The 19,393-nt window shown below is 42.3% G+C and overlaps 1 protein-coding gene across 9 annotated transcripts in view; it reads left to right on the top strand.

Moving 5' to 3' along the window:
* MEGF11 (multiple EGF like domains 11) overlaps positions 1-19,393 on the top strand; it is a 291,395-nt gene that overhangs the window by 11,018 nt on the left and 260,984 nt on the right. For 7 of the 9 annotated variants that reach the window (XM_054077410.1, XM_054077406.1, XM_054077409.1 and 4 more), the window contains exon 1: positions 6,383-6,521. The exons of 1 other annotated variant lie outside the window; for it this stretch is intronic. The gene's annotated coding sequence lies outside the window, so the exon portion shown is untranslated. Of the gene's footprint in view, positions 1-6,382; positions 6,522-7,052; positions 7,141-19,393 lie in introns of those variants that run through there. One more of the 9 variants, XM_054077405.1, reaches the window with a different exon arrangement.

Below are 19,393 nucleotides of genomic sequence, written 5' to 3'. Positions count from 1 at the left end.
TGTATTACTGTGAATATAAGGGAGTGAAATCAAGTCCTGGTCTTGATTAAGAACTCTGAGTGCTACCTTTGTGCAAATGAATTAGAATGGATAAAAATAAATGTGGTCATAGAAAAGGAGTACACTTAAGGGTATGTTTATATTCTCTGTTCATATTCAATTAGTTCCTAAAACTTCAGGGTAAAAATTCATGCAGGAGTCTATCATAAAGATAAATTCACTGCTGCTTTCAGCTTGTCTCTCCTTTCTGTAATAAAACCCATTCCTCACTGAACACAAGACCAACAAACTCAAGACAATATGCATTCCATATTGTGTCCAAATCATGCAGTTGCTTCAACAGGACATTTTGTACAGATGTAAGTTCTGTCCTTAATATTATGTCTAGCTGGAGATAGCTCTTTGAAGAAAACTGGCTCAGCTTGATGATAAATTTGCCCCAGTGTATTTATTATAGAAGTACTTGTAAATAAGATATAAATGAAGATACCATATGGACGTGTTTCAGAATGTCAACCACACAGATTTCTGTATCTGCTTAAGTCTTGTTTTATTAGCTGGTTTGCTGTCAGTTGGAATTCTGGTCAGTTGGTCAGCGTTCTCCAGAGGGAATTGCCTAAGGGAGAGCAGTCTCTTGAGTTTCTGCGTGCAGGAGCAAAACTTCAGGGGACCTCACTATACTGGTGTAGGCAGATGACGTGAATCAGTAGTCCTCTTTCGTTGTGGATTCTGTTCCTCTTTTTTGGTCTGTGTTTGCTCGTGGCTATTGTAGCCTTTGGGTTTGTTTCAGTGAAGGAGAAACTTTGGTGCTCAACATCACTACATCTCTTGACAGAAGACCACTTGCAGTACTGCTGCTTTATGACAGTGCCAGCAGGTTTCCGATTTGTTCCAGCCTCGGTTTAAGATGATGTAGATGTAGAATCTTTAGATAATGGCTCTGAATGACTTGACAAACTCAAGAGGTTGTTAATAGGCTGTGCAGCTTTTAGCCCAGTTACAACTACAGCTGATAATATTCAGCTTGTAGGTGCCTCCTTGGTGCTGTAAAGTTGGGAATCGGGTATGTTCATCCCGTACAGTGATTCCACCCCAGCCAGTACTCCGAGGAATGTCCTGTAGACACACAGGAGCCTAATGGATAAATTATCCTTTAACTGCCAAAACCAGAAGGGGAATATGTGGTTGCAAGCAATAGGTTTCTTGCTTCAGTTGCAGTATGTGGGTTTTTGATAGAAAAAAACCTCTAGTCTTTGAGGCTGTCCACGTAGGATTTTTCTCAAGAAAGACAATAGTTGCTGTTGACCTATATGACATTGCTAATTATGCATTTTATGTGCAGCTTTTCATATTTTTTTTCATTGTAAGGGGCCTCTTCTCGTTTTTTATGCATAACTCTCATTAACATTAATAAGAATTCAGGTGTTGTAGAGCGATTGTCAGTCTGTTTTGATTTCCTTCTCCAATACTTACCAGTATCCTGTGATTCAAATACAGACAGAATGTCGTTCTTGTTGCCAGCACGTACTTGGGGATCCTGATATGTTTCATATAGAATTACACGCAAAAACAGGTTTTCTTTACTCTGGATAGCAAACCATTTATGCTGTGAAGCTTGGAGACTGTAATATACCCACGCTTTTTAAACTGCTTTGGCTATTCTGATCATCAAAATAGTTGATCTTTTTATACAACAAAGCTGTCATAGCTATCCTGCAGCAGGGAATTCCACTTGTAAATTTTGTGAAAGTCTGGTCTTGTATCCAGTTCCATTATGATACAAAGAGCCATGGCTGTGTACAACTGATTAATTTTGTTATTTTTGTTATTAGATCAAATTTCTCCCTGAAGTAACTGGCTGTTTCTTCCATTTGCATCATTGCATAATTCTTTTCTTCAGCCTTACCAAATACTTTTTTAATGTTTAAATTTACATCACACTAAACAAAGAATAATTTCATGCTCCAAATCCAATGCAGATACTTTGATTAAGAAAACTAGCATTCCTATGAATGATGGTGATACACATCTGATTAAGAGGAGAATTAGACCTCATATAGGATAAGACTTACACCCCCCCACCCCCCAGTCACTGGCTAGTTCTTAACTCGTTTTGAATGCCCTTTATATTGTGTATGGGGGACAGACTTTAAAACTGTGTTAGTGGAAAAACCAATTGATGTGATTCAATCAGGCCCCATATTCTTAGTGTCTATTTGAATTAGATTAATAGCTTCTGTATACTTTTGCCAGTGTTATGCAGAATTAATGTTTGCTGGGTTTTTTTCATTACCTGTTCATTAAGAGTACTGTGACAATGTGAGAGTACCTTTGTATCTGGGAGAATGGGTCCATGATAGGAAAAAACATAAATTAATGTTGTCTCTGGAGCGGAACCAAACTCTCAAGGATGTGTCAGCTTTTTCACCCTTTGGATTGAGGTATTCTGCTTCTCCAAACTTGGTAGCTTTGTCAGCAATTCTGACATTGAATAAAGTGAAATCCAAGTCCTATGAATGCAGGAGTTACCTTTCTAAAGAGAGTAAATTCTTGCAATCGTTCTTTGGACAGATCAGGGATATCAAACAAAACATGTCCAGAAGTGGCTCTAGTTAAGACTGCATTTCCTACACTGCCTTTGTATGCATTTGTATTTGATTGGGACACTTTGTATTGGTAGAAGGGAGTCATGCATAAGTGAGGCCAATGCTATTATTCAGTATTATTAATGATGTTGTCTACTCTTAGTTTCTCAAAATCTAGAAAACTAATAAATTTTACATATTGGAAAAAATCACAGATAAATCAAACAAATATATAAATTCTTTAAAGTATTTAATATGTGTTAAGAGGACAGAATGATGAATTCAATATTGAAAACCAATATCAAGTTTACAATTATGTACCATTTATCATCACTGATTGCACAGAGAGCATATTATTGCAGGAACAGAATGATGCATAAACTTAAACCCTGATTGGTTTATAAAAAACAAGTTAAAATTCATGTTATGTCTGAAAAGCTTTGTTTTTCTTCTTCAAGCATTGTTTTCAACAATAACTTGTTCATTCAGTCACAAATTAAGCATATTTAATTTCTTCAGCTTTAATACTAAATGTATCATAATTTTAGAATGTTGAAAACTGATGCTGTTACAAACAATAACAGGATGCAGTATTTTATAAGGCCCGATTCCCCTTTTAAGAAAAAAAGAACTTACAGAGAATGAGAAAGTGGATGGGAACTTGTTGGGAATTGGACATGCAGGAGCAAGCAAATATGAGCAGTAAGAATGCTCCTGAAAGGTGTTTTGACTTTGAAGAGAAGTCATGTACAAGTGGCAGTATCTTACTCAGCAGATCTTTCCCCAGGGCAAAATTCTGCCTCCCCAAAAGTCAATGGCAAAGCTTCTGGTGGCTTTGGTGTTTTCAAACTCTCATTGTCTGTCTGCACTGAAGGATGTACCCTGCTTACCTTTAGGAAAGAGCTGCACTGTTTTAAACTCCGATCACCCCAGCTGAGCTTTGGGAGAGGGATATGAATTCTCTGGCTCACACTTTATCAGCAGAATTATTAAGCAGTTTTCTGTTGCAGAGCCACTCTTGTAATGCTCTCTTGCTTTTATTCTTTTTCCAATTCCTTTCTTAGTTTTACGTTGGTGCTCAGCTTGCATGGGGATAACCAAGGATATCATTTCACCAAACTGCGGCTGTGCACTCATAACTGAGAGTTATTTTGTCCTTCAGAATTTCAACAACTCATTCTGATTTATGAAAGAATTGAGCTATGCTTGAAGATTCAGCTTCAGTTTACAGAGTTATAACTCTAGGCTAGACTCATTGAGTCAACAATAACAAGGAAAGAGCCAAACCATCTTTTTATGTCTTCATTTATAAGCTGTGCATTTTAAAATCAGAACCACTGAACCAGAATCAGTGTGACATAATCTAATGCTGTTAATTTTTTTATTGAATATCTTTCTAGAGAGGGATTGCATTTAAATAGAAACGTGAAAAACATCCATAACCAGCTTCATTGACTTTCACTAACATCTACCATATTGCAGAGAAGACCAAAACTATACCTGTGTTTCCAAATGAAATTACTGAGGTGGATGGGATTTTACACGGGAGAGAAGAGCAGAGCTGAATGCTTTGTCTCAAACATCTGTAAACAGTCATACAGCAGTGTAATGTTTTGGTGAGTTCTGGTGTCCTGCCAGAATTCGACAGGACACTTCTTGGGTAAGTTTTAAAGAAAACTCTGAAAGAAAAACCCCATGTTGTTAAAATCTGTAGAAACAATCTGGCCTAATTTATTTTAAGCAGACTGGTTTTGTCTCCATGCATTTCAGACAGCATCTAACTTTTTAAGAAGAAAAATTGAGGCTAAATAGTTCCCCAAAAGGAAACTCATGGCAAAACTTGAGTCATAAACAATGCCGTCAGTACAGAGCAACTGGTTTTTTTAATATTCTTATACAAACAACAAAACCTAATTATCTTTATGTATTTAATAAGTCTACTTCAAATTTGATCTATTAAATTTTATTAAATATTGAAAATAATTTATTAAATAAACATCATCGCTAATTTATTATTGATATTCATTTTTAGGATGTCTGTAAAAATAATTAACATTAGGTTGGGAAAGATGGGGATGAATTCACAGCAGGCACAGGTAGCGCTGCAGATCCTGGCTAGGTGGCCTTAACCACGGCTGATGAAGAAAACCAGCTGGCTTGGGTCTGCAAGTGAGAGGTGGGGAAGGCAGCAGCCACCGCAGTGCACTCTGCACGGCCCTCTTCTCCTGGTTTAGGTGGCTGGTGCAAGATCTTGGCAGGGCTGCAAACCAAGATAAAGCAGTGAAGGGGAGGCTGGGAACCAGGAGGCACAGAAGCAGTGATGGGAGTGGAAAAGTTTGTTGGGAGGCTGGGAGATGGCAGGGAGTCCCTGATGGAAACAGCATACCAATTCTGGCCCAAACTATCTTTATCCATTTCAAAACTCTGCCATCACCTGTGGTCACATACTGGCACGTTCCCAAGAAACACACAGTGCAGGACAAAGGATTTTGGCAGCCACCTATGTCCATAAAATACTGCACGCTGTGGGGATTTATCATGTGGCTGCAGTGACAAAAAAGTTCTGTTAGCCACGCTGGTACATTATCAGAAAGGGACTTGGTCTTAGGTTCCTTAGATACCAAGATGATAAAAAAGCAGGAACTTAGCCAACATTTTTCTAATTAGAAAATAATCATTAACAGTGCATAACACAAATCTAGCGTTTCATCCTGAATGGAGTGTGCAAGTGCAGGGTGGCCGGCTGGGAGCTGAGTTCGTGCCGCTCTCCAGCTCGCCTGTCACCGGCGTTCTGATCTAATGATTGTCACCCAGCGTCCAGCGGCGCGGAGCCACCCTCAGCAGCAGCGGCGGTGCGGTCGCTTTGGCCGTGCAAGGGCAGATGTTCGGGACGGCAGAGGATGCTCGAGAAGAGGCGTGTTTTTCCATCGCGCTTTTCTCTCCCGCTCAGCATCCCCGCTCTCGGCTCTCGCCCGCCGCTCCCCGCCCAGGGGCTGCTGCAGGCGGGCACAGCGCTGCGCGCTCTGCAGGTACCTCCAGCGCCCTGCGTGCGCGTAGCCGCAAACCCAAGCACCTTGAAACGGCTCCAGAAGTTTGCACGATCTCCCGCTAACCACATCCGCGGAGCTTCACAGGTCTCTGCCCTGGAGATCCCGTGCTTTCGGCTGGAGGAGGCGGGGAGCCTTGTTTTTTTTTCCCCCGTCTCCTCCCCTTTGCCGAGCCGCGCAGCGTTCCTACACCTCAGCTAGTTTGCTTCCTCCTTCCCACAGCCGCGGTTCGGGCAGCAACCTTGGGATGGCTGGGGCGTCGGGCTGATTCTTTATAGTCTTTTCAGTCTATTTAAGGCGTTTTAATTGAATCGGGAGGAGAAAAACCCACCCCAGTACACACACACAAACCCCAAGGCTTTAGAACTGGATCGCCCTCCCCCCAATAACAAATGGTTAAATAACTATCGAGATGCCAAACCAACCCTCGCCAAACGAGTAAGCCAAAAACCAGAGTCAGCGCCGCAGGGAACGGGAAAGTTTCTGCCCTCTGAAGCTGGTACCGCGTATAAACGCAAGGATCCGCGGGGAGCGGAGCCCCAGCCCGGCGGCTGCGGGAGACGGGGCTGCACCCCAGCCCCGCATCCCTGAGCCCCATCCCGGCACTGCGGGAGACAGGGCTGCACCCAGCGCCGCATCCCAGAGCCGCATCCCGAGCAGTGCCACTGCCCTTTCGTTCCGCGCTAGGAAACGGCCCCGAGCCCCCACCCCTGTCTCCACCCTCCTCCTCCCCCTTCCCCTCCCCGGGTCCTGCGGGGAGGCGGGTTTAAGGTGGGTCGTGTGGCCGCGGTAACTTTGCTAACAGAGCCAAAGAGGCGCTCGGAGCTCCCGCAACAGCATCGCTCCCGCTGTTGGGCAGCGGCTGCCGCTCGGATCCGGCCCCGCCGAGGTAGGTGCGGGTCGGGGGCTGCGGGGGGTTCGGCGCCGGAGTCCCCGTTTGCTCCTGGCGCTGCTGCGGGGCGAGGAGGCTCCGCTACGAGCGAGCAGCCCCTGCCCTGCTCCTGGGACTGCCCTGGCACCCCTGCCCCGGCCTCGGGAGGGGGTTTGTACAAGGGCACGGAGTGATAGGACAAGGGGGAACGGCTTTAAATTGGAAGGGGGAAGATTTAGAGTAGACATTAGGAAGAAATTCTTCATGCTGAGGGTGGGGAGACCCTGGCACAGTTGCCCAGAGAAGTCGTGGCTGCCCCATCCCTGGAGGGGTTCATACCGGGTTGGATGGGGCTTTGAGCAGCCTCATCCGGTGGGAGGTGTCCCTGCCCATGGCTGGGGGATTGGAACGAGATGATCTTTATTAAGGTCCTTTCCAACCCAAACCACTCCGTGATGCAGGACGAGCCGGCGAGAGGCAGTCTCTCTCCAACCTCCCGCTTTCTGCCCGTCTCCTTTGGGTTCTCGGCGGCGATTTTGCCAGCGCCGATCTCGGAGATGAGCGCGTGGGTGCGATCTTACGGCTTTATCAGGGCTCTCCCCCATCAGCGCGTCTCTCAGAAGCCGCTCCTCCCCAGGTTCGCCGGGGTTTGTGTCGGCACGAACTTTGTGGTGGTATCGGGGGCAGCTGTGGTCCCCATTGTCCCCGCGCTGCCTCGGCTGCAGCCCCAGGGCTTTGCGGGGGGGAGAGGCGCGAGGGGAAGCTGTGGGATGTGGTGTGCAACTGGTGCCTCGGTTTCTTCGGGCTGGGAAAAACCCGGTGGAATCTCGCTGGTGCCTCTCCCTGCTGCCAAACGTTCCCTCCTTTTGCCTACGAAGGATTCTGGCCGCCCTGCCAGGTGGTTTGGGGCAAAGAGGGAGAAGTTTGGGAGCGTCAGGACGTCAGCTCCCAATTCGGCTCAGCTGAGATCCTCAGGTGACAGCGCGGAGCTCCGATCCCTCTGTTTATTAATATTCTCCTGCCCGCACTGGGTATTTGGTTGGCCCCGGGGTGGTGGGCGGAGGATCGATGGTTTGTCTTGGAGTATTGCACAGGTAGCAGATTTAAATAAACCCCTTGGGTCACAAAATACTGTGAGGGTTGGGGTTAGCCCCTGCCCTGCAAGAAGAAAGCCTGGAGTTAACTAAAAGGTAGTTTGCGGTTTATATCTTTGCTAATTCTTGATTTAGAAGGTAAGTATGTATCACTTGAAATAACTGGACTGTCAGAGGCTCTCTGCCTTCCCTGTCCTCTCAGGTGGGGGAGAGCCCTGCCCCCTGTTATGTGTTTTTGTAAGACTTCTCCAGTCAAGGGGTTGGATGTTGTGTCTCTTAATCTCATTTTATGTGGCGAAGTAATGCTGTGGAGGTTTCTTCTGGGATATCCAAGTCTCAGTCGAAATCCTTCCTGTATTTGGACTTCTCTTAGAGTGCCGACAGAGCCTTTCTGTACTTCTCTCTGCTTTGACCTTCCTTACATGCTCACTTTGTTATTAAATCCCACAAGTTTTCCTTCTTGTGTCTGATGGGTAGATTTTTAGCTGTATTCTCTTACAACATTGCTGAATAACAGTGAGCAAACAGGTTGAACAGTCTTATTGTAGGATTTGATTTTATGGGATCTTTTGCAGACTGAGGATTTGGTCTTGGCAAAGGTTGTGAGCAGGTTTACCTTGGTGGGAGCTGGGCTGAGGGCTGTTAAAGTTGGTGAGAGGCACCTGGGCTGTCTTTGCCTTGGGAGGTAAATACTAATGAGCACATGTGTTAAAGATAATGGTATTTGCTTCCCAGATGAGTTTCAGTGCAAGCGCATGTGTTCCTATTTGTCAGTAACAACCTCTGGATACTTCTTGGATGTTCAAGCTGTGGAACTTAAATTTCCTTTCTGCTGCTTCATGGTATTTGCCTAAATTTGTTACAGAACTATAAAAACTGTATGGTGGAAATGTTTCAGCATATGAAACGTTGAAAATGGTCGTATGGTCACTATCTGTTTTTCAAACTAAAATTTCAATGTTTTCTTTCTTTCCAGTCATCAACTTTATGATAGTTCCTAATTTTGGTTTAAAAATTGAGGTAGAATATACAGTATTAGGACTAACTTGGTCTCTTGTTTTTTTACAATTAAATAAGTAGTAAGAAGTATCAAGTAGCAGCCAGTGCTTGCTTGTGCTAAGCTGCATGTCTGTAAGCATATTCACTTTGAATGGGGCATTCAGCCATTTTTACTTAGACTACTCCATCGTGGTTTAAACACTACACAGCAGAATTAATATTTAAGCAAATATGTGCAGCAAAACTATAAATCTCTGCAAATGGTTAATTATATTGGAACTGTGAATGTGCTTCCAAGTACAGCTGGTATAAACTATTTTGCAGTAGCGTGATCACAATTCTTGCAAACCTTTTATCCTTGTATGCGAAATAAGTTCTAATTCTGTGCTCCTACAAAGCATGTGCTTGGTTATTGTTTTTAAATCCATGTGGTTTGAGCTACTATTGAAATGTAATGTTTGTGATACTACTTTGGTTGCTCAGTTTAAAAAGAGAAGTGCTGCGTACCATTGCATACTTAAAAGCTTCTTCTATATAATTGCTACTTTTCGTACTACTGCTGTGCAAATCTCTGGGGCGGGAATTTAGAGACTTTATACAGTTCACAGGTACTTTGTGTAAAAGCTATAAGCATTTTTCCTTGAAACGTGGGGGCTGTAGGAACTGAAGAGAGTGGAATTAATGGTGCCTGCACTAGCTTTTACGTGTTGTTTATTGCAGCATGTCTGCTTGCTGTTGGCTTTCCTGTACGTCCAGATGCATAGAGATCATGTGGTGGGCTCCCACATCCTTTTCCATGTCTACCGCTTTGGGTTTGAATTACCTGCTTACACACTTTGTTCTTATTTTCAGTTTATGCAAATATGCCAGTTCTGGTTGTGCCTTCAGAGGAGTGCTGGGAGGCACAGGGTTATGTACGTTGCCCTCCTCTCCCTTGCCTGTCTGTGCAAGGGAAACTGTGACACTGCAGGAGTTAAGAGTCTGGTTCCAGTTCAAAGTTAGTCACTGGGAATTTCTCCACTGATGGGCTTCTGACCATGTTGTAGCTGCAGCTGAGATTGAGGTCTCATGGTCATTTTAAGTTCTTTCGGGTATCCTGCCTGGTCTCGTTGCTGCTCCACCGGCATTCAGTTGTCCTGTGAGACATTTGTCATATCTGGTGCCCTACGCAGATATCTTTGGTTTCCTAGGAAGTCTCAAATAGCACTTGGCATCCATGTTTAGGCAACTGAGTTCTGCCCTGATTGTCTCACATATTGCTCAAAATGACTAATCTCTAAAGCCTGGGATCAAGAAACTAGTTACAGTTATTGTTGTTGTTTAATAAATGAGTTGCAACTAAAAGGGTTGTTCAGATGTTAATGGAAAAGATGAAAAACATTCAGCCTCAGCTTGTTCTGTACTGTGCAGGCTGACCGCGCTGCAGTAGCAACGGGTATGTTTTTAGCACAAAACTAATTGAAACCTCAGTGAGGAAGTTTTGTAAGTTAAGAGAGATGAAAAAGCTTGTAGAAAATTAAAAGAGCTACTCTCAAAGGAGACAAATCCCAGATAGAATCAGGTTTAAAGATTGCTGGATGAGTTCTGCTATATGATCCTTCTCTGTGATTCCTGTGAGTGATGTGCAGTTGGTGTGTGTCCACAGAGAGGAGCAATTTTGTTTAAGAGTTTACAAAATGTGATCCTTGCCTTAGGAATTAAGGATTATGCACAAAATTGGTGGAGAGATAGTATTCCATGCCCCTGAGAAGGTCGAACTCTGCAGCTGTGAACAGTAGGCTATAGCTCAGAAAACTCAAGGTATTCAGTCAGGATGTCTAAAAATGAGTCCAGACTTCTCTAAGCCAAGTGTGTTTGCAAACACTTGTACATGAACAGTAGTGCTGAGCCCTTCAGGCCATCTCCTGTCTGGCTGCTGCTCGAAAGGGAAAGTACTGAAATTTGCATGAAAGCTTCTTTCTGGGAGAGGGAGAGAGTCACAAGATGAAGGTCACCACTTAGCCTGGTCACAGAAATGCAGCAGGAAAGAAGAACACATCCAACTTGCACCAGATGGCAAACAAGACCAGAAATGGTAAGCCTAACTTCTTCCTTCGCAATAAGAACTGGCACTGAGAATTTCTCCTAGAAGCGGCCTGGCTGATGAACAAATAGGCATGAGCCTGAAATCAGATCCACTGCTAGAGATGTGCTATGCCTGGAAAGAGGAGTGTGACACAGTAGCTGAGCAAAAATGGTTCTGTGCTCTAACTTCATATACTTCATTTTCTAGGTTTTTCAACCCAGCACATTTTATGAGCACTAATAGTCACTCTGAAAACTCCTCTAGGGAGTTAAAAAGGCACCAGAGAACTGCCAGAATATGACAGCTTAAAGGTTAGCAGAGTGTGAAATTTGTGAACAAATCCTTTTTTTTTTTTTTCCGATGTATATATTTTAATGTAACTGGTAGATCTGAGCAGAAATGGCTCCAGGTTCTCTTAAGCTCAGATATGCAGCGAAAGTTTTCCTTACCCTGTTTTCTTGGATTCCTTGTTGAGATCTACGCTTTTGCTGTCCTCCCTTTTTAATTGCAAGTCTTCAAGTACATGATGTTTTTGGAAGGTTTATGGAGTGTTCAGTGAACACCTGAAAATCTGCTTTCTCTGGAACAGAGAAGGTGGAGAAATGCTATAGAGAAACTATGAAGTGCAATATTGGTATTGACAGTTGTCTCCTTTAGAGGCCAAAACAGGAAGATAAATTAAAACTCCAAAGCTCTTTAGTTGAAGGATATAACCTATTTCTGTAGATTGTATGGCTAGATAAGGTGATTTAGGAGCATATTGTAGTTTTTCATTTGGTTTGAATTTAAGTACTGACATCTGTTTTTAAGGCAAATACTTGAATAGAAAAACTCACTCAACACAGCCATTTTAAGAGCCTTTAAATGTTTTTAAAGGGTTTGGTGCAATTTTTTCCCCCTTTTTTACCTTCATAAAAGGTGGAAGCATATGATATAAAGCCAGTGTAAGTGTGAGGAGAATCAAGTCCTTTATCAGGCTTTTAAAATCTACCAAGTGAGGGAAGCATGGATGATTTGTAAGTAGTCGACTGGCATATGGTACCATTATGATAACATCATGTTCACAGCACTTTCCAGATTGATATACAACCTTTCTAAAATAAGCTCGGTAGGAAAAAAAAAAGAATGTAAAGTCATTTAGCAGCCAACACGCTTTTGGTAGCAGCGTAGGACACTGGTAGGTGACTTCACTGACACTCAGATTGTCAGGCAGGTTGTGCATCATAGTCTAGTACTTACTTGACAGGCAGTCACTCCAGAAAACTGCCGTTGCACTCTGTACATTGGGGTTTGATTCGTATTTTCTTAATTCACAATGAAATGCTGCATTCTTTTTCATTCCATGCAGCCTTGGCGAAGTCATGGGGGTTAGTGCAAGGTATGGAATTTGTTTCTCTGGAGGAAGTCCAGCATGAAGCGCTTTGTTAGCAATGTGACGAGAAAGGATGGGGTTATCTGGGGAAGGAGACTGAATTAGACTGTGGTTCTGGATGGAAATACCCCGACTGAGATTGAAAATGTCTCATTGACATGCTGTATTATTTATGGTTCTCAAGGAATGTTAAAATCATAAATATTCTTAGAAGCAGGAGCCTTGACAAGACAAACTATGGCAATGTTTTACTATTCAGAGGGGTTTTATCTACTTGCCACAGGTAGCTTAGTTCTATTAAAGAATTAAAACAATGATACTTTATATGTCATTATTATAGCATAAATTGTGCTTTTGTTTGCCTTCATTTAAATGTAAAAGCCGTAAATATCACTTTAAAGAAGAGCTGGCTGATTAATTTGAAATAGTATTAACTTCTCTGTGTTCAAATGGATAAGGCAAATCAAACCATTAAAGTTATAACACCTACCATTTCTCAGACTTACTAAAAATGTCCAATATAGCAATGTTCTTCATCCCTTCTCTTCTTCTAATTTCCTTTTCTCTGCATATTTCAGGTAGGCATTTCATCAACCAAACAGGGCCAATCGGTTATTTTACAGGCACAATTCAAGCATCAGAGAATTCACTTCTCAGTATTATTATGCATTGCCTTCTACAAAACAGTGTGATGAGTCGTGCTCTGAAACACCAGGAAAGGAAGGGCTTTGTACCAGTGTTTCTTTGCAAAGGGATTAGACATTTGGAGGCCTGTTTTTGCAGATGGTGTCATACTCAGGATGAATTGCCTTCCGGATATGATGCCTGCCTCCTTCCTCTACCCAAGTAGTCCTTGGTAGTCTGGTAGTCCTCAAGGACTAGCAAACCAGGCCAGACTTCTGGATTACCCAGATCTGGTGAGATGAATGCCACCCTTTCATAATAATGGCTAATTTTCATTTAACCTGTAAAGAGAGGTAAAACCCTTGAAAACTATTTTAAATGAATGAATCAGCTAAGTTGAATATAATCACTTATAACTCTGAGCATGAGTTTAGATGCCGTGGGGTTTGATAGCTGTAGTGTTAAAGCAGGACAGAGGTCTGCCTGTTTGTCGTGTGCTCTATAGAGTATAGAGTGGTAGTTTTGCTGTGCTACTGTCAACTTTCCCTGACTGCGGATTTTTTTGATGTAGCCCTGACTGTTACCAGGTAATGTTACAAGAAATATCATTGTACTTAGTTATGCAGAATTTTGTTTTGAAGAGTAAGACGCAGTAACTGCAGGCACTGACTAGTACTAATAAGTACTAATAATCACTTTCAGCAGACTGCAGAGAACTCAAGAAATAAGTATTCTAACAAATTACAGTGAGGAATCATTTAGTTTTGGAGTCTCTGGTGCTGCTATAGCTGTCATTAATTACATATTAGTTGTTTGAAAGGAAAGATACTAGTAGCCTATAGGAGGGAATTGTGTAGTAATTGGGGATTGATTAGAGGCAGTCTCTACTGGGAATACATCACAGAAATTGCAACAGTGGTAAATTGTATTACAGAATATTCATTTCAAGTAAGTAATAATGGTCAAATACACAGATTCATATGTTTCAACTGGAAGACTCGTCTGCATGGTGCTGCCTGTTGCAGGAGAGGATCCATCTACTTGTTACAGCGCATTGGATCATAAACTCCTCAGGGCAGAAGTTGAGATTTCTGATTTATGCAAACTGAAGTCTGCTGAATGACAAAATGCCATCTGCTGTTTGTGGTCAGAAGATAGCAAAGTATCAGTTAACAAATGAGTGAATGCAGTGAGCGCTCTTAACAGTTGAGGCAGCTGCTGCGTCCATTCCAGTCCACAGGAGTTTTGAAAAGCTTTATTTTTCTAAGCTTTCTTTTCGATTTCTGTTGTACCGCTTTGGCTGATGAAGATGGAAGTGAAATTCTCAAAATATGTTCCATGGAATTGTTTGTGGATGATCCGCGTGCTGCTTGGAAACTGAGCTTGTTCTTGCTCGGATCTGCAAACTTTGAATAAGGGGCAAAGAATGTTAAACCAGAAAGGCAACAGCAAACGGCAGCCTGGTTGGCAGGCAGAGGTGTGTGGGTAGGAATGACAGGGAAAGTCACTTTTTATAGAAAAGAGCAAGAAAAAGAGACACAACAAGGAAAATAAACAAGAGGAAGCACAGGCAACTAAATAAAACTCGGCAACAGATAAAAGGTTCACCCAGAAACTATTGAGTTATGTGAGAATGATAGAGTGAAGGATCAGGTCTGTCTATGGTTTGCAAAATCCTTTTGCTTGACAGGAGGAGACTCAAAGAGAAGTAGTCAGCAGGATGCTGCTGCACTGATTAGTGTTCAGCATTTAATGCTGATGGTTTCTAGACAAACCAGGCATCCTCCTGGTTTTCTTAGCAGATGCCTTTTTCCCTGCGCTCTTATTTTCCTGTGGGTCTTTCTTTTGTCTTGTACACCATGGAATCCTTTTAGGCTTTGCTTACAGATCAAGATTTCCACGTGAAGGACAGCTGAGGACAGTTTTAGAGTCTGCGTGGAGAGCTCAGTTTGGGTTGTTTCTTCTGTATGCAGGCATTCAAAACCCAGGAGAACTACTTAAAATGATGTGCACTGGAAACAGGATATAGACTTGTAAATCTGGTGACTTTTGGGCAAGAAACAGGTTTGCACAGGTACTCTAGAATGAAACAGACTCTGACTTTGCACATTGGCAGGTTTTGTATGAGACTACTGAAAGTGCAGGCAGGTACATATTCTGAGCTTGCACGAGTGCTGTTGTGGTGTGAATTTTAGTAACACAGCCCGCTTTACCTGAAGGGACACATACAAATCTATACAGTGAATGCCAGAAACATAGTGCAGCCTCAGTTTTACTAGTGTGTCGTAACACACTTTCATAACTTTGCTGTATGAAGGACATCCCTTTGTGGTTTTTTTGGTCTCTATCAGAACTGAGTTTCAAACCTGAGCTTAAAAGAGAATGATGGAAAATGGTAGTAGTTGGGATATTCAGCTGCAATGAGGTCTTGCTGTCTTTTTGAGGACAAAACTTTGATCAGAGATATGTAGGACAGTAAGATTTTTTTTTTAAGACAAATAATTTTTTTGCCTGTCTTTAAATAATATATTAGGCCTTCATTCTCCTTGAGACCTTTGAGCACTTTAGTAAATTTGATATTAAGTAATAAATGTTATGGTTATTGTTGTTTATTGGATAAATCTACTGCCAGAAAAAGAGATGTGTTTCAGAATTGGGAAAGGCAAAGCCACTTGTTCTTGGCTTTGTCAAAGTCTGCTTCTAATATTAGTCTCTTATATTTTCTGGGAATACTAATGCTCCTGATATTTTGTAATCTGAACATATTTGTAGAGTACTCCAAGATCCTGTGCAAAGTTCTTGTGAGTCCTGTACACATCCCTAGGTGAATTAGTTCTGCGTTAGCTATTGGCCGGTCTTCATTTCGTGGAGGTGACTGCTGTTGGTTGCTACCAAGTCCAAAGCCAATTAGTTCTGCTCTGGTTTGTTGCTGTATTTTGTGTAATTGGATGATAATAGTTTCATTCCAGAAAATCTAATTTTATATCAGTTTTCTCACCTATCTGAAATCTGCTTGAAAACAGAACTAAGCAGACTTCTATAATCTGATAAGTTTGTATTGGACTTTCCTTCTTCTAGTCTCTGATCAAGCGGAAGCCTTTGTAAGAAGGAAAAAGTTGTTGGGAGCAGGTGAAACACTGTTGAGAAGCCGTTTGATGCTGGGTCATCTGTGTCAGCATTGATCCTACTCAAATTAAAAGCACTGCAAACACACAGACACTTTTTTAATTACTTAAAATACCACTCACTGTGCTAGAATTTTAAAATGCATGTGTTGCTTCTTCAGATGGGACAGGATCTGGTTTTGAAACCAATGTTTGAAGTTAGCTCTGCAAGTGTCTGCTTCTTCAGCTTTTTAGCACTTGTGTGAGTAACTGACAGCCTAACCCAAAGCCAACTGAAGCCAGTGGGTGTGTTCCAAAGAACTCAGACGATGGGGTCTGAAGGAAGAGGCGCAACTGATAACTCATAGCGTTATTCAAATCTACTTAAATAGGATTCCATGGCCCAATTTCAAAAAACAACAACAAACAACTTATTTTAAAAAGCAACATACAATGAGACACCGAAATGCATTTCTAAATATGTAAATTCTGCTAAAGTCACATTTAAAGCTATGTTCCCTTAGTCAAGGCGCTTCAAGATGTATGCTCTGCTAATCAATATCCAAACAGAAAGCAATTGAACTTGCAAATGATGAGGCACTCCTTGAGTTTCTCCACTTACTCCCTAAAGCTTCATGTCAAATACAGTAGACAAATCTTCACATCTAAATAATTCATCTGCAAATGGTGAGAACAAGAGGAGAGGAGAAAAAAAAGAAAGTTGTTCCATGGTAAAATACAATAATGCATTAAAATTAATCAATTTCCTCCTGCTGGGGAACAATCATTTAGAAAACATTTTAATTACCAAAACTGAATAATGGGATCAGTATTTTTGAGAAGGTTGGATTCGCCCTACTGAGCACTGGAGAATCCTCTTCGCAGGAGCCCATGAAAACATTGCTGTTTTCAAGTTGCTGCTTTCAATCATAATACTTCTGGGGAGAAATCTGATTTTTTTCAGAGCAGCTTTTAAGGGAAATGTTGAGTGGACAGCAGGCATATGTTGACTCCTCAGTGCTCAGAGCAGAGCTTTGCGTGCACTCCAGCATTTTTCTTCTTTTCATTTAGATGAAAATTTATTGTGCGTTACTTAACACATCTCTGAAGTCAAGTTTTCAAGCCAAGGTGTTTGGCTGCAACAACACTCAATGTTGTAATGTAATGTAAAAATAGCATTTCTGTGTCTGTCTTCAGCCTAGCAATGAGTAGAAACTTGCAGAAATACGGCAGCCTGGTCCGTTGTCTTGGTGGGAACTGGTGATCAAGGAGAATGTTCGCGGCTGTTATGTTAGGTGTGACTCTGACTTTCAGGATTTGCCATGGAAGAGCCTCTCTTTTTTCCCCTTTGCTGCATAAGGGTCTTGGGCTCCAGCTCTGGTTTCATGGGCATTTGTCAGAGGTCTGAGTGTTGATCAGAGACATGACTCGCTAATTGTAGAGCATATGGGGACCCCCAAGGATCAGCCACTACCTGTCCATCTGGGAGAGTTGCAGGAGACTGGAATAAAAAAGTGTTTGCGGAAGAAGTTTCTTCACATAAATGGGATCTCTTTTGGTCTAAAATAGTTTGTCACCTATAATTTTTTTTCCTGCTCTTAAGCGCTGAAAGCTTTTCTGTAAAGGTGGCATGGCCGGCACGGAGCTGTGTTTACTGATTGTGCTAAAGTTTCTGTGGGTGATAGATAGCGCTCACGCAGAGATGTGGCTGATAGTGTTCGGTATCTGAATCCGAACTGCAAAGCCTTCTCTTAAGTCCTGCAACTGAAGTGAAGAAGGGTCTCTTTCAGCATCCATTCCATGCTGAGATGAGAGCAGATTTTGTATAGCACACATTGATATTGGGGCCAGGTGAGAGTTGCTGTTAGAGAGTGGATGAGTGATGGGAGGGAGACCCCGGGTTTGCAAAGATGTATTGTACTGCTTCTTTTACAACACTCGATATTGGTCAGCAAAACAAGTTAAATGGTGCCCGAGCGCCTGCAGAAGAGTTACTCGCCTTACACTTCAGAGGTAAGCAGATGCTTAACAACTGTGCTGAAGCTGCCCTGCTTGAGTCTCAGGAACACTTATATTGACCGGGTTCTTTGTGTGTGGTTAGACTATGCTGGTGTCTCAGTATTTTGCTGAATCAGGATATTAAGTTTGCAAAGAGATTCACCGAGAATGCTGTAAATCTTTGTGCTCACAGCAGGGCATACAAGCAAGCCTGAATATCTCAGTAATAAAAGTATCTTGTAACTTGTGGAATGAGCAGAGTTCCCAAAATAGTTGTAATATAGCTGTATTTTCTGGTTGGGATTATTGAAGTAGAATTACTGAGAATTAAGTTGTGTAAAAGGCATTTTCTTTTTTATTTTCATAATCATTCTGTTACCTTCATAAAACTTTTTTTCTGTCTTGAAATACTCTTGGTTCATACTGAAAATTGCTGTAGGATAAGTAAAACCAGTCTAATTGAGATTCATAAATCCACTTTTTAACAAGTACAATTAGGAATAGTTATTAGAGACCAGCTGGAAAACATTAGGGATAAAAATTTACCATAGGAGGTTTTTTATGTTTTTGAAACATTGTTTGATATCAAAACCTAAATTAGATCACCAGAGAAATGAACCTGCTATTTAAAACCTCATTTGTACACAGAAAGTTAATTCTGAATATTGCTATTGATAAAAATTTTATTATTAGGTCTTGTTAAACTGCCTGTTTTTAATGGAAGTCTGACTTTTACAATGCTTTTCCTATAATTAAAATATGAGAACTAGCAACTAGATGATATTGAATGCCTTTGTGTCCAGTGGCTGTGTAATAAACTTTGGTGCAAGTCAATGCTATTCTCAGTTACGATTTTTGAAAGTAGGGAAGTTTATTGAGCCTAATTCCAACCCAATTCATTTCAAAGCAATTGTTCAGTTATTGCATTTTGAAGTAACATTTTAGGAACCTAAGCACAGGTTTTAAAATGTATTAGCATACAACTCAACACCTGGGGAGATGGGACAGGCTGAGAGAGTTTGGGTTGTTCAGCCCTGAGAAGAGAAGGCTCTGGGGAGACCTTAGAGCAGCTTCCAGTTCTGCAAGGGGCTCCAGGAAAGCTGAGGAGGGGTTCTGGATCAGGGAGTGCAGGGATAGGATGAGGGGAAATGGTTTTAAGTTGGAAGGGGAAAGATTTAGATTAGACATTGGGAAGAAATTTTCCACGCTGAAGGTTGGGAGGCCCTGGCCCGGGTTGCCCGGAGCTGTGGCTGCCCCATCCCTGGAGGTGTTCAAGGCCAGGTTGGATGGGACTTGGAGCAGCCTGATCCAGTGGGAGGTGTCCCTGCCCATGGCAGGGGGGTGGGACTGGATGGGCTTTGATGTCCCTTCCGTTCCAAACCATTTTATGAATTCACAAGCACTGTCTCCCGCTAAGAGCTGCTGTACCACAATGTAACAACACAGCAATGGGTACGTTGGGTCAGGTCGAAGGCTTTCTTGGTCCAGTATTTGGTCTTCAGCTGTGGCACGTAGCAGTGGCCACCTGCCTCAATATTCTCCTCGTTTGGTTCTCCTGGGCTCTTTCTGCAGTTGGTGCAGAGAAAGAGGCTGCTCCTGTGGCCGAGTTGGAACAGAAGGCAGCCCTGGTGCTG

This window comes from Cuculus canorus, chromosome 12 (assembly GCF_017976375.1).
Source record: "Cuculus canorus isolate bCucCan1 chromosome 12, bCucCan1.pri, whole genome shotgun sequence".
Lineage (NCBI taxonomy): Eukaryota > Metazoa > Chordata > Aves > Cuculiformes > Cuculidae > Cuculus > Cuculus canorus.
The sequence above is the reverse complement of the archived record's forward strand: the minus strand, read 5'-3'. Positions and strand labels throughout refer to the sequence as shown.